The following is a 15,749-nucleotide window of genomic DNA, read 5'->3' on the forward strand; positions in this document are numbered from 1 at the left end:
GAGTTTGTGATTTAATCATGCAGAGCTAGGAAATGAGTGAATGAGAGTCATCAGTTTCAACTGTGCCAGTTTATTCATCTTTGTGAAAAGGAATAAAGCAGTAACCTAAATGCTGAGGACTTGATTGAAATTATTTCAGACATTGACTAGGTTTGGACTTTATTGTGAATGTGTTTATATTTACATGTGTACACTTAAAAGGAGATGGGAAATCCCAGAGCTGCAGATTGCTGTCAGCTAACAAAGTACATCAAGGAATGGCAGCTCTATGTTTGCTCTGTTCTTGTTTTCTATGCACCCACTAGCAGTACTTATTAGAAACAGGCTACTGTGTCAGATGGACCTTGAACCTGAGTTAGTATTGTGTTTTTGTGTTTGTAATAAAATGTTTTCTGTGTAGTAGCACGTAGTTAGGAAGCTAAATTTTAAATTAGGCAGGTGTCAGAGCTGTGAGTTTTTAAGAGTACAGTGTAAAAGTCAATACCAGGTACAGAAAAAGCAGGCTAAGGAATGTGCTATTACTTTGGAAGTTTATTTGCATTTTTGTTAACATCCCAACACCTGGTAGGAAATGGTCCCAAGTATGTTTTCTAAGTGGCAACTTCCAGTCCTTTCCCGAGTGCCTTGCAGGAGTACTGTGCTTCTCACGAAGCTGATGTTAAATCTGCTGCAACTCCCATTTTAGGATGTTGCAATGTTGCCTTTCACTGAAACTCCAGCCTTAGTTCTGCTTTCCTGCACGGAATCTTCCCATTCTGTGTGGCAAGCACCTGGGCCACCCATGAGCCTGTCATTTAATTCTAGCATGTGGAAGGGAGCAGAATGGATCTATAAAACTCATTCAGTACTGTCTTCCCTCCAAACTAGTTCTTCTTTTTTAAATTTTACTGTGGAACTTGCTATGATAATGAGTAGAAGCAGGAAAAAAATCCAGTCTTGCTGCTAGCAAAGTGTCTGTTAGTTGCCTTGTAGAGAATGTTTTGGAAAGTTGTTGCAGTGAGTTAAGCAAGTTTGACCATCTAGAACTGCATGAATTATGTGTAGGAGTGATGAAAGCTTCCCACATAGCTGTGTTAATGCAGTTTAATCCCAGGCTATGGTGTGTGTATTCTTCCTGACCTCATCTCCTGCTTTGCTGCTGGTTCTTTGTTAAAGAAAAGATGGAGTATATTAAATTGTGTCCTCCTAATTTTAGTCTTAGAAGTATAATAATAAAGCTGAATTTATTTATACCTGCTTTCAGTGGATTGTGGACATTTCTATCACAAGTGATATCATATACTTATCTAATACAGTACCTTGCCCTGTATTACAGAAATAGACAGAGTGCAAACATTACTTAATACACTTCAAATAACTTACACTGCAGTATCCTTAAAAGCCCTTGACAGCTCAGACCACTAGCTCTGTCCCATGTCATGTTGGCCATATGGCAGCTCTGAGAACAGCTCTGATGCCATGTTTTTGTATTTTACTGAATTGTTTTTGAACATTACCATGAGTTCTTGGACAAATGAGTTTTCAAAGACAGAAGTAGATGATAGATACATTGACATGCTCTTTTTTTTAGCTGGCACTCTTGCATTTAGGGGAAACCCATCAGATATAAAAAATAAGGCATATCTGAATATGCACAGAGTGTTGGTGTTCTTGGATATCTGCTTTCCTTATGCTTAACTACCCAAGAACACAACTTGAATTTTCCCCCCACCTTAGTAGGCTAACAGATTCCATGTGTTCTTAAGCAGTAACATTAAGCAGACTAGTTTTTGAGGTTCAGGATTTTGTCCTGAAAATGTTTTATCATTCTACATTATGAATCATGACTAGAATCAATCTTATCTCAACAGTTGTAAGCTCTGAAGAAAAGATGAGCTGCTAATATAAAAGGGTTTTCAGTCTATTTAATCTCTTGGAATCACATCTTGCTACAGTGGCCAACGTCTTTATTTTATTTTTTTTGTCAGTGACGTAATAAGCCTGTAGCAAAAAGCTCATGGAGTGAACTCATGGTTTCTATCCTCAGTGACATCAGTATTTAAAGATAATAGTTGAATCAGTCTATAAACTGTAACTGCAAACTATATTAAAGAGGAGTTATATTATATGTAATATAAATTGGAGAGATGAACTTTATTGTAGTTTGCAGTGTGCAGAGGAGATGGTGACCCATGAAGATGGAAGGAACAGGCCTGCCTTGATCCTGTTTTGACTGTCAGGTGCTTGCCATACACGCCCCAGGGCTGCCCCTACATGTATGGTTGCTGCTCCAATTCTGCATTTATTGCCAAGGGGAGGCCTGGGGTGTTCTCGGTGTGTAGGAGCAGTAGGCAGTGCAAAATGGACATTTGCTCAGTGTTGGTGTGCACAGCCAGTTATGGGCTAAAGCTTATTGCTAACTCTCAAAGCAGAGTAATTAGCTATCATGAAGCAAAGAAATGAGCATCTTTACTACAGGCAAGAAGTCACAGGCACTTAAGAGCTTTTTGAAGTGGACATATTCAGTGCAGTGGTAGAAGGCTTACACCTAAAATTTTGTATCAGAATTTGCATGTTTTTAATGTATAAGATGGGATTATATATCTGAAGTCTTCCAGATCTTTATATGTTACATAAAGCTTACGTGTACTCATTTAAAATAATTATTTTGCTTAATTCTAATGTTAAGATCAATTTATCTCGGACAAGTGTGGAGGCAGAATAAATACGCAATTTGGAATCCTCTCTCCCCCCAGCTAAAATAAGTCTTTTGACTTCTCTTGTTTCTGCAGAGTTTCATATAGAATTAGATATTTGGAAGTTAACTAATTTAAATTTATTCTCTGAACAATTAGAAGGAAAAAAGTGCAAATATGTAATATGTCCAATGCTGACTAGAATGTCATATTACTGTTACCCTTTCTCTTTTCTTTCAGATTCCACAGACTCTCAGCTTGGCAATCTGAAAAATGCATTATCTTATGCTGCTGTTGAAGTGAAAACAGTTATCCAGGTAGGACTCCCTTGTAATGACTCTTGCTCATTATTTTCTGATACTGAATTAGGCTGTTGCTTGTTTTCTGCTGTCCTGAGCAATAAACAGATATTTGTAGGTCAGTATGAAAGACCAAGAATAATTTCATATCATGTTTGTATTAATAAATAAAGTTGTGAAAGTGTTGTACCATTATGTGGTGTAAGTATTGTGTGTTGTCTAATTGTGTACTGCTTTATTGTCTTGTAAAGACAGCCTCTTTTTTTGAGTCAAGAATGACTAAAATTTCTTATGTTATTTCACGTATGATAGGAGAAGTTTTGAAAAAATAGGGAAGTATTGCAAATACAGCCAACAGTTAGTAAGGACTGACTTTGAAACATGTTGCATCATAAATTGTGTAGCAAGTTTAGGCGTAGAGTAAAACTGCATCAGAGCTACTAATTGTGTCTCAGTATTTGAGAACACACACATCCATGTATTAAAAGATCATAGTAAACCTTTATTGCTTTCATAATGTATTGTTTAGTGGATTGAGCTTGGTTTAGCCAATCTGTTGAAGCTGTTCTGAGAGGAACAAAGTAGTTTCAGATACGAAGTGCAGAGCTGCTGTTTCACAGACAATATGCCATGAATGCTATCTAAAGAAACAGACTTGACATTGCTAATTATACATGAGAGTGAAGTATATTTATTTCACACATCGATGTGACCGAATCAGAAGCTTCAACTGGCATATGGGGAGGGTTTTTTGTGGTTTTAAAAAACACCTTACAAGTTCAGCTGATAAAAAGCTTTGCTTATTTATCATGGTCCAGGAGAGTTGGAAAAAAAGAACTAAATCTGGTCTAATTCTGTATATAAAGAAACAGTCCTGAACTTCTTCAGAGATTTGACAGATACAGTAATGAAGATTTTCAGTGCCTGAACAGATACTGTGATAGACGTTTTCAGTGAATAGCTGTTCATGAGCAGTTAATTATCTCATTGTAATCTGGGTCATTTGGGAAGCTGTGAACACAGTTAACTTCTGTGTTAGGATTGCATTGTAACTGAAATGTGCATGTGGAAGGGGGAATGCCAGAGCTGCATCATCTTGAAACTAGCAAGGCTGGAGAAGTGACCAAAACCAACCTCTCCCTGAAGAGCTTGCTGCCTAGTTAAGGTGAATGAAGGCTAAAGCTTAACGAAGCTGTGAAATCGCTACTCTAATCATATCTGAAAATCCTTGCTCCTCCCTTAATGCTTTCCCTCCTACCAGCCCAAGGCAATTAGTGCTGCTCCCACCAGGACAAACAGCAGCCCTTTGTTTGCTGTCTTGCCTGGGGCACACCCTGTCCTCACACTGCTGCTGCTCTCTTGCCATCTGGGAGTCCCAGAGACCCTGAAAGGAGCCTTTTGCTGCCTGGTCTCCAAGGCTAACTGATTCAGCAAATCTGTGTTGCCTCCAGTACACATCAAGCTAACCTGTAACTTCAGTCCCAGCATTTAATTTCTGTGGAGATGGGAACATCCAGTACCACAGCTTGTAGGCTTCTTACTCAAAGGTTGGTTACTTCTCTAAGGATCCAAATCTGTGACTTTAAAACATCAAAATTATACGTGCTAGAAACTTTGTCTTGGTATTGAAATGGCACTACAAGTACTACAGCCCAAGAAGTCTGAAAGGGCTTGAGCTGCAGTGCGTGACTCTCTGCTTCGAAAGCTTGTCGAGTGTTTGAAATGTGATACAGACAGTGACTTGGACCACCTTCCAGCTGCCTCCACCAGTCTGAGCAAGGGTATCAAAATGGCAAGCAAACCTCAGAGGATAGAACTGTGAATGGCATGCTTTGAGCCAAGTGCTGAAGGGTGCCTTTGGTCCCTCATCTGACTGCTGTGAGAGTCATGTGTCTGTGCCGTGGGACCTGGCGAGACACCCTGGGTGCTTCCCAGGGAAGACTGGCTGTCTTCAAGCAATCTTGATGGTTAAAATGGAGAGCAAAAATCATGTGCAGCAGCTGAGTACTGAGGCAAGACAGATCAGTTGTCCAGCAAACACATTCTTGTATTGAGTGTAGAAAGGACAGATGTTTTCCTTTGTTTAGAATCACGGCTGCAACTTGCAAATATAGATGATTGAATGCTGTTGTAGTCTTCATCTGTTTAGATATGCTGAAAGATGCTGCTTCTAGTGGATGGTGGGCATGATGTCAGCCAGACTGAGGGAGAAAATGTCACTGGAAGTAGCAGCTTTCTGGACTGCAGCAGGAGAGGAGAATGTCCTCCTGAGCAGTTAGATGTGCAAAGTTTTGTTTGAGTGCCACAAAGGGAAGGATTCACAAGGCAGTTACTGGAGAAGGGAAGTTAAAAGGGACAAGTGACTTACTGGGAGTCAAATGACCAGATTAGCAACTGGAGAAAAGCTAAAAACTTCATTGTGCCAGCTGTGGAGGCTTTTGCTTCCCAGAAGCTATGGAAACTTTTCTGGCACTATGTACTGTATTAAACATTATCTTAACTCCTGATTTCTTGACATATGCATTTATTACTTAATGAAGATGATGAAGATTCCCTCTCATTAGGGCCTTTTATTAAACTTGGTCACATTGATACATTAAGACTATTAAATACCTTCCTTTACAAAGGAAAAAAAGGTTGAGATGGGAACAGAAGGGTGTTAGAAACCAATACAGAAATTTGTCTGAAAAGAAGACTCTTCAGCTGACATGGCTGTGGAAGAAGATGTTAAATATTTTAGATACAGAAAGATACTCTAGCAGAGCTGTAAAACATACTTTTTTGTGGATACCTGATTTAAAGAGTTATGTGGAGGCATTAATATGACAAATATTTGGATTTTGAGAAAAAAACAAGCCCACACATTTCACACAGCACAGGAGTCTTAGGTAATACCTATTAGGAAAGGTTTGCAAACTGAGTAACCTTTTCTCACAGAAGAAACTTGCTGATCTGCTAATTATATTTAATAAGTCATAGAACACCAAGGGAATGTAAGAAAGTTTGCCAAATGCTCTTTTTCTTTTAATATTTAGAGAAGAATTGGCTAGGGGGTGTGTGTGACCCAAATCAGTTCTGGTTGGTTTTTATCACCTTAACTGACTGTAAAAAAGTACAGAGAAACATAACCAACATGTGTCAGATGAAGATGGGTCATCAGTAACTCTATCCCCAGTGGCTCCCTTCTGGGTCAGCAAAGCAGAGGTGGTGTTAGTTTTTTCTTATGGTCTGGAACTAAAGCATCCTGTAGGAAGATAGGTTTAGGTAAATACTGAGTTTAACTGCTCTGTGAATGGAGGCAGACAGCAATTGTATCACAATGTTTAATTCTTTTAGCTTTTTTTGTGTAGGTGGACATGTAATTGGTGATGGCTGTTGAGTAAATGTCATTTCATTAATGCTGAATTTGTATTTTACTCCTCAGACTTTCAGTTTTACCACACTATTTAATGAATTACACATAGCTGTCTTGACTTCCTATGGGTGATAGCAATTACACCTGAAAGAAAACAAGAGGAATTCTGGTTTCTTTATCCAAGGACTGAGCTCACCATTTTAAGTGCTGCTAACTTACATCAGGGAGTTAAATGTCCTACCTTATTAAATCACTTAGTCTGTCTTCTCTAAAGCTTTCATTTAGCTTTGATACAGTATTAATATTTAAAATGTATGTATCAGTTCAACAGACACATGCATTACTTATCAAAACACTGCAGCTTATTAAAACAAACCTGCTGTCATCACAGGTGAAAAGTGTAGAGTGACATGTAGTGCCAGGAGGTGTGTTGTACATTTTCACAAGGTACTCAGTTGGGATGGTGGGTACTTCAGGAAGAAAAAACGAAAGTGGATGCCTTATCCCTGGTGGTGTTCAAGGCTGGGTCAGATGAGGTCTTAAATAACCTCATCTAGTGGGGGGGAATCCCTGCACACAGCAGTGGAGTTGGAAATAGGTGATCTCTTAGGTCTCTTCCAACCAAAACCATTCTGTGATTCTATGAAAAAATCACCTTGGTAATATGAATGGAGTATCTCCAGATTGCTGACATGAAACATGCATGCACATTAATATGGTCTAGCACTAACAGACCATAGTAACAGGGAAATATTAAGTAATTGGACCTTCTGTTCAGTGTGTTTGTATGAACAGTTTCTACTGTGTCAGAGCAGCTGCGATTAAATTGAGATTTCTTACTTTTGCCCATATTGTAAAGATATGAGTAATACATTTAGTTATCCTCAGTTGTCTAAAAGCAAATCTCATCTTGTGTGTGATACTTATGGTTAGGTATTTGTTTAGTTGCTAATTTGCAGCTCATAAGGTCACTCAGCAGTGGGATAAAAATAAGAGTGTGTCTTTCTTCCAGTGCCTGCACAGGCGTGGTTGGAGTTGCTGCTGTCTGTCTGCAGGATTCCAGCATGCTTCTGTTGCTCCTGGCTCCCAGGCTACAAGGACAGTGTCCTCACTACAGAGGCCAGACAGCTTCATCCCTGTCCTAGCACTGGGGTGCTGCTCACTCACTGGCAGGTCAAATTAAAGCTGATTTCCCTTATTTTTAGGTGTGCATTGACAGTGAGCAAAGGGCTAAACCTTCCCTTTGTGCCTTCCAGTTAGTGTGGGCCTTACAGCCCATGTGCTGGCCATCACACACGAATGAAAAGCATATCGTCACCTTCTTCCTCTCTCAACAGGGCTAGATTTTGATTCTGCTTTAACAACTGTTAATGTCTCCCTACTATTGTTCCTTACATCATCTCCTGAATAGTGGAAATTAAGAGAATGTATCTCTTCCTCTGTATATATTTTGCTGCCTTTAGAAAGTAATAGATCTCTGTAGTTCTTGGAACACTTTTAGGGGCATTAAATAATATATAGTTCTGAATTTGTAAGTAATAATATGACCTCTTCTTCTTGAAAACTCATTCTTGAGTAGTATGCCAAGATGTTATCTCCCCACCTGAATGCTTGACTAGAGATATGAGATTTGATATGGGTGTGTGTGACAGCCTGCCTTCCCAATGGAGAAGTAAGGACATGCCACAGCCTGGCTGAAAGCCTAATGTCTAATTACCTTGTGCTTAATCTTGTGATGTTTTTTACTATGTTATAATAGGAAAGGTAGCCCCAAATCCAGTGTTTACATGTTGCAGATCGACTCACAAATCTAGAAACTAGAAGTTACAAATACATGGGAAATGACATATTTTCTCTTCTTTGTTGTTAGATAATCTTTTTTTGGGGGGGGGGGGGGGGGGGTTGGATGTTTCTATGCATAAACTCTTCCTCAAATGCACATCTACTTACAAGAAATTCTTTCATGATGTATGTATTTAAGTACAATACAGTCCTCACTGCAAGAAGACTGAATGTGTGTGGGTATATGTGTGCATCTGCAGCTGTTACCAAGGGAAACAATTGACCTTGAGTTTCAGATGATTGTTGCATCAAACCTCTCTCCCTAATGAGTCTTCCCCACCTTCCTCGTCAGTGAAACCTTTCTCAGGCCAGGCAAAAAAGCAGAGAGTGATGAGGTGCAGAAAGGAAAATGTCAGATGCTTGCCATTCTTTTAGCAGAATCAGCACATTTCAGGAGAATTTTTTTCTGAACTTATGCTGGAAGGGAACAGAGAAGTAGTCCTGGAAATAGTAAAGCTAAAGGAAAAGCTCAGCTAATCCACTGGATCATACAGGAATCTTGTAACAAAGGATGAATGGTAAAAACTTTAAATAAAAGCCTATTTCTAAAGGGTCAAGGGATGAGCTATTTGGATCACCAGGTATGGAACTGGCTTCAGCCCTGACATGAATTGGTACCACAGCCTAGGTCAGTGGTTCCCAATCAGTAAGTTGCATTGTCATGGGGCACAGTGTTTGTTCTGTTTCCTTGTCTTTGTTAGACAATGCTGAAGAGAGAACAAACAGTATTGTCAGGCTGGCTTGGACTTCTCTTTGTAGTAGTTCCTTAAGTGGTGCTGTTTCCTCCATGTAGCTAAAGTGGGCTGTGTTCTGGCAGTCAATGTGAGGCAGATTTCTTTCTCTGTTGCTGATGTCTTATCAGAGAGTTCTTGATCTATTTTCATGGGGGTCTTTGGCTTATGACTTGGCATGGGATTTAACAGCTCCCAGAATTACCTATGTAGTTTTATAAACTTGGAATTAAATATAAATGAAGAAAGAAGAACCTTGCCAATAAAAACTGCAAGTTTTTGTGACTATCAGCCTGAGGCCTAACATAAACAACTGTTCCTGAGATCCCCTAGTCATATTCCCAAGACAGTATTTCAGAAAGTATTATTTCAAAATAATATACTAAAAAAATAGCTTTGCTACTTGGGACACAGCATTCCTTTACTGTCATTGCAGTGACATAGCAAAATAGTTCAGGCTGCCTGTAAACTGACCAGGGGTGAGTGTAGGAGAGTAATCAGAATATCTGAGAGGGAATTCTGTAAATTGTTTGTGGGTGCAGTTTGGAAGAAGCAGAAGACACAGAGCCAAGAGTATTTTGAAATGGGTGCAGTTCTTGGCATCTGCATATTTTCTGAATGCTCTAAGGTAGTTTTGTATAGACAGCTTTTCCTTTTGTGTGCTTACAGTGTTTCTTAAGAGTTCAGTTTCCTTTTTTAATGCTTATCTTAAGGGAAAGACCTTTTGTGATACAAAATATTCTCAGTAACTTTATTCACTTTAAGGGCAAGCTTCTGCAAAAATGAATTATACTTCAAGTAATTTGTGTTCTTACAATTTTGTAATATTTAGAGAAATTAAAACCAGTTCAAGTAGATTTCATCTTCCAGTTTATTTACTTTTGTGTCAGACTGCTGAATGTCAAAATTTGTCAGAGGCCCTATATATGATATTGTTATAGTTTTGTATTTTGCTATCTAACACTATGGTAAAATAATCAAAATGATCTACAAACAGTTACCTGCAATTTATCTTAGCAGTATCCAATATATCCCTTTCTATATGTGATGGAGAGAAATGCAGCTAAAGTTGAGATGAGTATTCCCACTTCGTGGTACAAGGGAGATCAGGTGGTAGACTATGAGGAGGCTGTATAGAGGCCAAGAAGCAGAAATCTCTTTGGTACTTCCAGATGAAAAATGATCAAAGACTTGATGTGGAGTTGCAATAAGGATGTGAAAGTGGTCATTTGAGCTTGGCATGTGCTGCTAAGGACCAGCTTGCTGAGGTTAGTAGGGTAGGTCAAGTAAAATGTGTCTGTTTATTCTCAGCAGGGCTAATTGGAAGTCTTTGGTGGTATCTTGGCAGCACACCTTTTTTCAAACCTGTCTGAATTATGCAGTCATATGCCTAGAATATACTGTGAATCAGATCTGTAGGTTCTCATAGTGAATTAAGAGTGTATGCTGTTTGGATGACAGGGTTAAAAAGCACTGATATTCTGTTGTAAACAGATGAACTAAAATAGAAGGAAAATGCTGTAGTGTGATATAAACAAACTGAAAATGGACTCTAATGCTGTCTTACAGCTAGCATGCTCTGTGCTTTGCTAAGAGAATAAAGCTAAGTAAAATACAGATTGAGATTAATTTACTGAAACTGTATGGCTCAGACACAAGTTTTATTATTGCTCTGAAAAACTTTCCATGGGTTTAACCACAATGGTTTTGTAAGGAATAGGGATATATCTCTGGATGGAAAGCAAGTTGAAAGGCTGGTATGCCTGAAAGACTGTCTGCTCTTTCAAGTTATAAATGTTAGTCTAATAGAATGTGTTATTTCTGTGACTGTTCATGTCTAACCAATTGTTTTACACTTTCATGATTGCTGTAGTTTTTCTGTTTAAGGAGGGCAAAAATTTGAAGCTTTGAACAGCAAAGCTGTTTCTGGCTCCTCCTGATGAAGACAGTAAGGGTTGTAGCAAATCAAGGGCCCATTGAGCATACTAGATGTCATATTGTTTGGGGTAAGATGATCTGCTGTGTGTGTGCAGAATGCTCGGGGTGCAGATCATTGGAGTGCCTGGTTGCATGGAGACAAATAACCTGAGCTCGTTCAGATTTCTGAGTACTGCATGAGAGGTGTTCTTTCTGCAGAGGCAGCATGAAATTATGAGAAATGAGGTTATGGGTCTAAGATATTTATGAAAATATACTCTGTGAAGTTTATTCTTGGCAAGGTTTGTCCTGTTCTGATATTAATATCTGGCTTTGCTTTCTGTGGTGTAATTATTCTGGGGTATTGCCTGACAGATGGTTATATCTTAGGGTTGTATCAGAATGATGTTATTTGCTTGACAGGTATTGTTATCTTAGGAACGTGGGACAGGAAAGGACCTGCCTATTCATCAAGTTTATTTTCATGCTCTTGTAGGCTTTATGTCATACAGACATAGCCATATGGAGCGCTGTCTTAAAAGCAGCTGAGCCTTTTCCCCTCACTGTTTTAATTAGAAGCCTCTTCCAGTGCTAAATTCCTCAACATTATGTAGCTGCTTAGATTGTTCAACCTAAATTTATTCATCATCAGTTGGTAACAATCTTGTGCCAAGATTGTCCTTTTATTTTAAGTAGGTTTTTCTTACTATTTTACAATTATTTCAGTGTTTTTATACACAGCCCTTGCTTTTCTGCTCAGCTTTATTTCTGTTAGGCTAAGGCCAAGTCCTTGCAGCCTCCCTCAGTTCTGTTGAAAGTAGAGCAAAATGAAGGAATGGGTAGTTGGAGACTTTTCAGCTTTCACGTAGCAGGTTTTTCCAGTTCTCTGAGAAGGGCGTGTCTTATTCTTTGTACTCTTGTTGATAAAAGGAGTGAATGGTAGCTTCCTTGTTATTGCATTGCACCAACAGAAACACAGATAGAAAATTTTGTATTTCAAACTCTCTGAAAATTGTCTTCAAGTAGCAAGATTGTTCAAACAGTAGGGACTTGTGGTATATAGTCTCATTTAGGAATAGAGACAATCCTATCAAAGGGTGTTGAAAGGCAGGCAAATGTTTGGTTGCTTCAAGTGCATGAGTTGCATTTTGTGTTTTTTGTGTTTTTCCTTAGGCTGTTAAATGTTCAGATCAGTATTCTGTGGCTGATCTCTGCACAAATTCTTTGTGCATTTTTAATGACTTACTGCTAAAATATGTGATCAAAGATAAATCAGACCGATTACAAAGGAATCAAAAACTGGAATTATATTTAAATATTTTTCTGGCTAATATTTATAGACATGTGCTACTTGTAAGGCTCTCAGTAAATCAGTGTTCTCTCCAGACATTTATATTCGAAATATATTAATGGAAGATGTAAAAGGCAGATACACTTTTCAGAATTTTGCAACAAAATTTTAAGAAAAAAAATTTTAAAAGGGCTTCAGTAGGAATACCTGACCTAATTTCTTCCTATTTAAAATCCTAAAGGCTGTTGTCTTGGAAAAAATAAAGCAAATACTGTTTAAAATGCAGTGGAAGGTTTTATGTCCCAGGTTTTGACAAAGAACATAAGCTTTGTAATGTTCAACACTGCAGCTCATAACATTCAGGCTCCTGGCTAAGAAAGTATGGAGACAGGTATCTGTGGAGGCATCATATGATGAGGATGATGATTTCCTGATTAGAATTTGAAATCTGTAATGTGGAGCACTGGTACAGTGAAGCTGGTTGGTAGGAAACCAGGGTATACCTTAGACATTCATATGACCCTTACATTTAGGAGACAATAAATCCCATACCCCTTTCTGCAGTTTTCTCTTAGGAAGATGCTTTTGGTACCTATCTTATATGTAGTGGACTAGCAGTTAATTAGCTGATGAGTCCAAGAAATAGGAGGCCTTGTTCCTGGGTCCTTCTCAACCTGGGGGATTTGAAGTCCACATTTTTCCTCTCCCCAGAGTGCCAAAAGGTGGTGGTTCATGCCTGGGTAGGGGATCTAATCCCCACACTGCAGATTCACACTTCTTGCTCACTATCTGGAATCCATCAAGGTGCATGTCTGACTGCGTTGTAGAATTGTGGAATTGTTAAGCTTAGAAAAAACGTCTGTGATCATCGAGTGCAACCATTAACCCAGCACCACTATGCTCACCTCAGAACAGTGTCCCCAGGTGCCCTGGTCACCTTCCTGTCAGGGAGGATGTGGCAGACATATGGCACTGTGCAAAGTGTCCTGCAGGCTGATGTGTCAGGTGTGTTCTCGTGAAACACCGATTCAATTCTTCTTGCTTTTCCAGGAAAGCAAATTCTGCGACTGGAGAGCAGGAGAATTAACATCTAATCAATCTGGTTTTATTCTAATTTAATATTTTTAGCAGTTGTTTGAGTGCTGTTTTCTGCTTAATGTTTGACCAGAAAACTTTTTAACAACTTGATTCCATTTCCAGCTGTAATAAGGAAATGGAATAGTAATGGCCATCATTGATTATATCACTTCTGGGCATGAAATTTGAGTTATTTCAATTTATGGCTTTTTTTTTTTTTTTTTTAAACCCCTCCTGTATGTATCTTTTTTTTCAAAGATAGACATTGTGGTTTTGAATCCTAATACAGGAAAACAAACAGGAATTTTTAGCTGTTATGGTTTAAAATAAATAAAAGATATTTTCTATATTTGCAGGCTATACTGGAAAACTCAACTGTGAATTTACCTGCTAAGTTAAATAATTTCTTTTTTGTTTCTAAGTGGTGACATAGTACAACTGCAAAACAAAATTCCTATTCTGCTCAGTTAAAGAAGGCAAGATTACAGTGAATGGGAGACCTTAGAAGAGGGTAACCTAGCTGTGAAACTTAATGTTAAAATGAAAAATAATTCAAATTTTTTTCTTTGCATTTTTCTATGTTGTTTTGATTCCCTACATGATAGCTCTCAAAGATTAGGCTTCTACCTGGGCAAAGTTGTAATAGAATGAAGTTTAGTCAACTTTGGCTCTTGAGGAGTTGCTTAGCTTGGAAGTGAAAAAAGAATGGGAAGAACTTTCCTCAATGAAAAAAATTAAAATAATCATGCTAACTGCTGATTTTTAGCTCCAACCTGCTAAATCTTCTGTGTTTCTCAGTGTGAGACAATGGTTTCCTTCATACATGAGTGACTTCTTTAAAAATACAATTCCTGGATGCTATGAAGCAGAATTCATTAAAAAATCATGTTGAATACTGGTATGATTGCACACTTTCAGGGATGGCTGAAAAGCAGAAGGAAACAATGTGTGCCCAGACAGCCATTATGGGATTGGTTTTTGTGTCCTGTATTGTGTGGAATATGATGAAAGGGCAGGCCATACATCTGATCTGCAAGACATCTTGCCTTAAAGTGGTTTAGTTTTCATAGCTGGCACAGTTCACAGCAAGGAGCACATGTGCAGTGTCTGAGATACCTCAACACGGCAGCTTCTGCCAAATTTCACTCATGTTTCCAAATGTAATATTATGCTTATGTCCTATCCTGACTCTGGCACTGAATTAAAACAGCACCTGTTAATATTAAGAATAAATGAAGTTACTGTAATGTTGAGGATAAAGAGGTTTTGGTGAAAGAAAATTGGATATGAGATTTAGATTTCCTGCCTTATTAAATATTTCAAGTGGTGGTGTTCTACTTCAGTTTTATTTAGAAGTCAGAAAGCAGTATTACAATGTTAGCACACACCTTTTTACTTAAATCTTCTTTCATGAGCTGGTATTTGCTGTTATTCAGTTCAAATGCTTTTAAGGGATAAAGAGAAACACTCTGGAACATCATTTTTGTTTTTGAGATAAGTGGGTTTTTTTTGGAAGCTTGTTATTCCTCTGCATGTTGTCTGATTCTCATTTGCATTTAAATCAGCTTTAGCAGAGTTGTGTAGCTCATTGGTGTTCCTCTTCAGTCTGACAGCTGAAGAATTGCAGATGTAAGTATGAACATTAGGCTAAGGCTTGCATTGTGCTGCCAACAAGCATTTGTTCTGGCTGGAGCAGAAAGTTAAAACACAGATTTCTTTCTGTTTCAATCAGTGAACATTGCTGAGTTTTCTGGGTTCAGTGCTGCTTTTGGGTTGCACTGAAATTGCTAAAAGCAGTGAGCACCTGCACTGTGGATGTTACTGCTATGGATAAAGAAGGGTAATGCTATTGATGCACAGTTGTTTTTCTAATACCATAGCTGTCTTTCCGGATACTGTCTCAAAACAATGTGTTTTCTTTAAGACTGAAGAATATATTGCAAAAAACATCTGTTCTGGACTCTATCAGTGAATTTCTCTTAAGAGCGGTAGATAATGGATCATGATGATCTAAGGAAGCATTGTTTTGTTTCTAGTGGGAAGAAAGAAGTGGGGGCAAGAAGATGATAGTACCCTTATTAGGATATCAGCAAGGAGATGACTGGGGAAGAGAATCCTCTCTATTGCTGCTCAGAATGAACATTGTGTGGCTCCTTGGGTGGGAAAGCAGGAGCAGCTGATTGTCAAGGACCAAGGGATCCAACAGGATCTTAAAGAAACTGGGCAGTGTCTAACTTGCACTGAGAAATGTGATTGATGTGTTAGATTCTCCAAAAGACTGATTGTGGAGGAAGTTGTCTGGGGAGAGCTGGTTGTATTCCTTGATATGACAGTTCAATACTTTAATCTCCTAATATCCATAATGAAAATCACTGAAAAAACAAACTACCACAAAAGGAGCAGGAGAACTAGTGATTTTACTTGAAGAACATTGTTTTAGAAGTTCTTGTGAATATGCATTGCTTTCAGTGGAATTAATGGAATAGGAAAAAACCTGCCTTCCAGATTTTATGTGATGATAGAAGTACCTTTCTTGTCTTCTTGGAAAACCAGGCTTACTTC

The 15,749-nt window shown here is 38.5% G+C and overlaps 1 protein-coding gene across 3 annotated transcripts in view; it reads left to right on the plus strand.

Annotated features, from left to right (window-relative positions):
- MPP7 (MAGUK p55 scaffold protein 7) overlaps nt 1–15,749 on the plus strand; it is a 148,702-nt gene that overhangs the window by 1,596 nt on the left and 131,357 nt on the right. For all 3 annotated transcript variants that reach the window (XM_071428752.1, XM_071428753.1, XM_071428754.1), the window contains exon 2: nt 2,916–2,992. The gene's annotated coding sequence lies outside the window, so the exon portion shown is untranslated. The remainder of the gene's footprint in view (nt 1–2,915; nt 2,993–15,749) is intronic.

Source organism: Agelaius tricolor, unplaced genomic scaffold (genome assembly GCF_023055355.1).
Source record: "Agelaius tricolor isolate 1412-34295 unplaced genomic scaffold, bAgeTri1.0.p SCAF_6, whole genome shotgun sequence".
Classification (NCBI taxonomy): domain Eukaryota; kingdom Metazoa; phylum Chordata; class Aves; order Passeriformes; family Icteridae; genus Agelaius; species Agelaius tricolor.